This window comes from Lontra canadensis, unplaced genomic scaffold (assembly GCF_010015895.1).
Source record: "Lontra canadensis isolate GAN:19392208 unplaced genomic scaffold, GSC_riverotter_1.0 scaffold81, whole genome shotgun sequence".
NCBI classification, from domain to species: domain Eukaryota; kingdom Metazoa; phylum Chordata; class Mammalia; order Carnivora; family Mustelidae; genus Lontra; species Lontra canadensis.
The window spans coordinates 347,016-353,015 of record NW_022631075.1 but is presented as its reverse complement, the minus strand read 5'-3'; positions in this window follow the sequence as shown (position 1 = coordinate 353,015).

Below are 6,000 nucleotides of genomic sequence, written 5' to 3'. Positions count from 1 at the left end.
GCGACAGATGTGATGAGTACAAGACAAAAAGTGCACTGGGTTGACCTGTTAGGGTTAAGCCAATCCCAGCCTTGCGGGAATTCAGTATCACCAATTTACTCGACACAAAGTGATACATTTTATAAGAGAATGTATCAATGGAGAACAGAGAAGTAGCAGCAGGCACTGCCACAGAAGGCAAAGGAAGGAAGTGTTCTAAAAAGTGTCATGAAAAAAAATCCATCGATGAGGTGCAAAATAGTGTTTTTTTTTTTTTCCCTGTTCCTGAGAATTTATGTTGGAAATGGCTCAGGAGAAAAAGATGAAAGGGACAGAATGCAGCTGGAGACTATGACAAGGTGGGACTGAAGGCCCAGATCAAGCAGTTAGTCGTCAAGAGCGGAGAGAAAAAATAGAAGAAAGCTGACATTTGTCTACTACTCCACATCTTAAAAAAAATTTAAGATTTTATTTATTTATTTGACAGAGAAAGAGAGTGTAAGCAGGGGGAGCAGCAGGGGGAGCAGGAGAGGGAGAAGCAGGCTCTCTCCTCAGAACCTGATGCAGGGCTCGATCCCAGGACCCCAAGATCATGACCTGAGCCAAAGGCAGATGCTCAACCAACTAAGCCACGGAGGCGCCCCGGCTCCACATGTTTTAATACCTGCCTCTGAATCTTAGGAGTACACAGGATTTTTAAAAAGTATACAAGATACACGCACATGAGGATTATTCTTAGAATCTACAACATTCAACAGATTCTTTTTTTAAAGATTTTATTTACTTATTTGAGTGGGAGAGAGTACGAAGAGAGGGAGGGTCAGGGGAGAAGCAGACTTCCTGCTGTGTGGGGAGCCTGATGTGGGACTTCATTCTAGGACTCCAGGACCATGACCTGAGCCAAAGGCAGTCAGTTGGGCATCTGACTCTTAATAACCAGTTCAGGTCGGGCACCTGGGTGGCTCAGTGGGTTAAAGCCTCTGCCTTTGGCTCAGGTCATGATCTCAGGGTCCTGGGATGGAGCCCCGCATCGGGCTCTCTGCTCAGCAGGGAGCCTACTACCTCCTCTCTCTCTCTGCCTGCCTCTCTGCCTACTTGTGATCTCTGTCTGTGAAATAAATAAATAAAATCTTTTTTAAAAAAATCAGTTCAGGTCATGATCTTGGGATCCTGGGATCTAGCCCCGTGTTAGGCTCTGTGCTCAGTGGGGAGTGTACTTGGATTCTCTCCCCCTCTCCCCCCCCCCCCCTCTTCCCCCCCCCCCCCCACAAAAGTAAACAAATCTTAAAAAAAAAAGGGACCAGGACACCTGGGTGGCTCAGTTGGATAAGAGTCTGCCTTTGGCTCAGGTCACCATCTCAGGGTCCTGGGATAGAGTCCCGCATTGGGCTCCTTGCTCAGCGGGGAGTCTGCTTCTCCCTCTGCCTTCTGCACTCTCTCTGACAACTAAGTAAATAAAATCTTTTAAAAATATGAAAATAAGGGCGCCTGGGTGGCTCAGTGGGTTAAGCCGCTGCCTTCGGCTCAGGTCATGATCTCGGGGTCCTGGGATCGAGTCCCGCATCGGGCTCTCTGCTCAGCAGGGAGCCTGCTTCCCTCTCTCTCTCTGCCTGCCTCTCTGTCTACTTATGATCTCTCTCTGTCAAATAAATAAATAAAAATCTTTAAAAAAATATGAAAATAAAAAAGGGACTATAACCACAAAAGCACACACATCGATAGTGTACTCAAAATATTTTTCATATTTACAAGTTTATGATGACCTTTTTTAAAGTCAACTATTTTTTAAAGATTTTATTTATTTGAGAGAGAGACAGAGAGAGAACACAAGCAGGGGTTGTGGCAGAGGGGGAGGGAGAAGCAGGCTCCCTACTGACCAAGGAGCCCAACGTGGGGCTTGAACCCAGGACTCTTGAGATCATGACCTGAGCTGAAGGCAGACGCTTAACCAACTGAGCCACCCAGGAGCCCCAAAGTCAACTATTTTTTATCACTTGTAATTAAATGGTGCAATTTCATTTCATAGAAACTAAACTTTTGTTCTTAAGGTTTTTTTAAGTATGTGGGGAAAAAAGCAAGCATGCCAACAGTGCTAAGATTGCAGCAGACACTGAAGAAGCCAACCTCGTGTGAGCAAAGTCAGCAAAGGCTCCCCTAGAAATGACCCTCAAACTGAGACCTACAAGGGGAGCAGAAGAAAGAGTGTCCCAGGCAGAGGTATAAGTACCTATATACTAAAGACCTGACGTGAGTGACTGGCTTCAATGGAGAATTCCAAGCAGTCCGGCATGGCCACAGGAAGCAAACAATGTGGCCAGGTAAGCAGGCCAAAGAGCGGGCATCTTGCAAGTCATGTTAAGGACTTCGGGCTTTATCCAAAGGGCAAAGGGATGCCATTAAAAGGTTTGAAGAAAGAAAGTGAGATGATCCCATCTGAATGTTAAAAAGAGAATTCTGCAGTGGGGAGAACGGATTGAGGGAATCAGACATGAGACAGGGAGATCATTTAGGAGGCTGGAGCACTAGTTCAGGTGATAGGATAGTGGACTGGACTAGACTGGAGGCGGTGGACATGCATCTAATAGCTTCTGAGCACCCACTGTATGCCAGGCATTGACGTAAGCTGTGGGGTTAGAGCCCTAACAAGTGCACAAGTCCGTGCTCTCACAGAACTTACGTGAGATACAGTTACAGATTTATACACACATATATCAACAATACCAGATTGAGATAAGTACTATCAGAACAGTAGAGCAAGGTAAGGGAATAAGAGCGCAGTGGTGTGGGGGCAAAGCTAATTTCCATACAATGGTCAAGGAGGGCCTCTTCTGATAAGGGAACATCTAGCAGAGACCTAAATGAAGCAGGTGTCTGGAAGCACATTCCAGACAGAACACAAAGGTCCTGAAGCAGGGCCTGACTTGTCCTAGGAACAGCGATGAAGAAATGTAACTGGAGTGGACTCAAGGAAAAGGAAAGAATTCTAAAATGAGGTAAGAAGAGTAATGCAGGGGGGCGCCTGGATGGCTCAGTTGGTTTCGGCACCTGACTTTATTTCGGCTCAGGTCATGATCTCAGGGCCATGTGATCAGGCCCCACATCCGGAGGGCCTGAGGCAACTCCAGTTGTCCAGCTCCCATAGCTCACAGGTCAACTAGCAGTCACAACCTCTCAATGACCTCCTGTAACTAGTACCTTTCTTTACCTGTGTTGTTTTTGCTATGGATCTGAATTAATCTGAATTAGTGTGTGAGGTCACTAGATTTCAGCCTGATGAGCTTTACTGTATCTTGTCGCTGGAGGCCCTAATCCAGTCTAAGTGATGCTTGTAAGATGAGGAAATTTGGATGCAAAAAGAAACACTAGGGGCACCTGTTCACAGAGGAGTGGCCACGTGAAGAACAGTGAAAGGGGCGTCATCCGCAAGCCAAGGAGAGAGGCCTCAAAAGTAACCAAACTTGCAGACACCTTGATCTTGGACTTCTAGTCTCCAGAACTGTGAGGAAATAAGTATCTGTTGCTTAAACCACCCAGTCTGTGGCATTTTGCTATGGCAGCCCTAGCAAACCAATACAAGCCCCGGTAGTGAACTTTTCACCTCAGTTACTACACTTTCCAACTCTAGAATTCCCATTTGGTTCTTATTCTTGTATAATTTCTATCTATTGTGTTCTCTTGAATGACATTGTCATCATACCTTTCTTTCTTTAATCATGGTTTCCTTTATTTTCTTGAACCTATTTAAAATGGCTACTTTGTTTTTAAGTTTTATTTATTTATTTTAGAGATTTTATTTATTTATTTGACAGAGATCACAACTAGGCAGAGAGAACGAGGAGGAAGCAGGCTCCCCATGGAGCAGAGAGCCTGATGCAGGGCTCGATCCCAGGACCCTGGGATCATGACCTGAGCCGAAGGCAGAGGCTTTAACCCACTGAGCCACCCAGGCACCCTTAAGTTTTATTTATTTAAGTAATCACTACATCCAACATGGCGCTTGAACTCACAACCCTGAGATCAAGAGTCACATGCTTTTCTGACTGAGCCAGCCCAGTACCTCTAAAATGGCTACTTTGAAGACTTTGTTAAATATGACATCTAGTAGAGGCATCTGGGTGGCTCAGTTGGTTAAGCATCTGCCTTTGGCTCAAGTCATGATCTCAGAGTCCTGGGACCCGTGAGTCCGGCTTCCTGCTCAGCAAGGAGTCTGCTTCTCCCTCTGCCCTTCCCCACCGCTTGTGCTTGCTTGTTCTCTCAAGTAAGTAAAATCTTAAAAAAAAAAAAAAGATAGGAAGAAAAAGAGGGGTGCCTTGGTAGCTCAGTTGCTTAAGTGTCTGCATTCAGCTCAGGTCAGGATCCCAGGGTCCTGGGATCAAGTCCCATGCCAGGCTCCCTGCTTAGCGGGGAGCCTGCTTCTCCCTCTGCCTGCTGTTCTCACTGCTTGGGCTCCCTCTCTCTCCTCCCCTCTCTCTCTGACAAAGAAATAAAATCTTAAAAAAAAAAGAAAAGAAAAAGAAGTATGATCTCTGGTTATTCTCACAGGTAGTTTTTGTGACCTGCTTTTCCATAGCCCCCCAGACCCGCCCCACCGTCTGGTTTACACTTTCCTGTTTCTTTGCATATCAAATTTTTTTTTGTTGGAAACTGGATATTTTGTAATATAATTTTTAAAAAAAGATTTTATTTATTTATTTGACAGAGAGTCAGCGAGAGAGGGAACACAAGCAGGAGGAGTGGGAGAGGGAGAAGCAGGCTTCCCGCTGAGCAGGGAGCCCCATGCAGGGCATAATGTGAACCAAAGGCAGACACTTAACGACTGAGCCACCCAGACTCCCTGGAAACCGGATGTTTTAGGTTGTGTACTGACTCTAGGTAAAGGCTCTCTACCCCTTCTTTCAAGTTTATTATTATTTGTAGTAACTAGCTGGATTATTTAAATCTATTCTTGCTACCACTGCCACCTCCTCCCCACCAAAACACACACCAGTGTTAAACCTATTATGTTGGTCCTCAAGGGGTGTGGCCTTGGGCGTACACACACAGTCACCCAGAGATGACAATGGATTTGACAGGTTTCTCCTTGCCTCTTTTCCTGACGGTGCCCAAATGTTAAACTCCACTAACTGCAGGATGATTGCTGTATTGTTTCCAGCGATACCCTGGGACTTAAATTGCTGGATAGATAGCTCAATCCAGCTCGAGTTCTTTTGGAGAAGGGATCCTGATGTCAGTGTTAGATTTGTTCTGACCCCCTGGAGGGCTTCTCCCAGCTGTCTCCTTACCCATTTCTCTTGCAGATTAACTGGCCTGCAGTTTAGTTTCTCTCTCCACTTGCCCTTTCACCATAAGTATCACTGTTTTTGAGGGCACCTGTCTGGCTTAATTTGTACAGCAAGCGACTCTTGATCTCAGGGTCATGAGTTTGAGCCCCAAGTTGGGGGTAATGTTTACTTTAAAAAAAAAAAAGGCTAAGCTTGAACGCCCTCATCCTGTTATCGATGAAGTCAGGTCTTTCAGGACGAGATTAAGAGCCGTCTGTTTGTGACTACTTCTCCCCCAAGGAAAAATCTCCAAGCCAAGAATGGAGCTGGGTAAGATGAATGACTTGCTTCTGAGTGAAATCCCCACTTTGGGGGTGCTAGGTGGGAGAGGGGCAGTAGCCTCAGGTCTCTTGCCTCTGCCAGTGTGGACCCACCTTACCAGCCAGGACAGGGTGATCAGGGTCCCAGTGTTTTCAGCCCCACCATGCTTGTTGCCGGTGTGCAGGGCTGCCAAGGGCATGTCCCTCCAGAGGTCCCAAACACACCAGGCTCGGCCGCTCACCACTGATAAAATCCAAAGGCAGAGAAATGACTGGTAGTGAAAACAAGAAATGAATTTATGTCTGTGAGGCCCAAACCAGGAAGACAGTGGGTTAGCGTCTCAAAAGACTGTCTCCAAAGTGCCGAAAATACTTGCAGGTTTGTTAGGAAAATGTGGGGCAAAGTGGGTAGGCACATGCCCATAGGCCCTGAAGGTCAA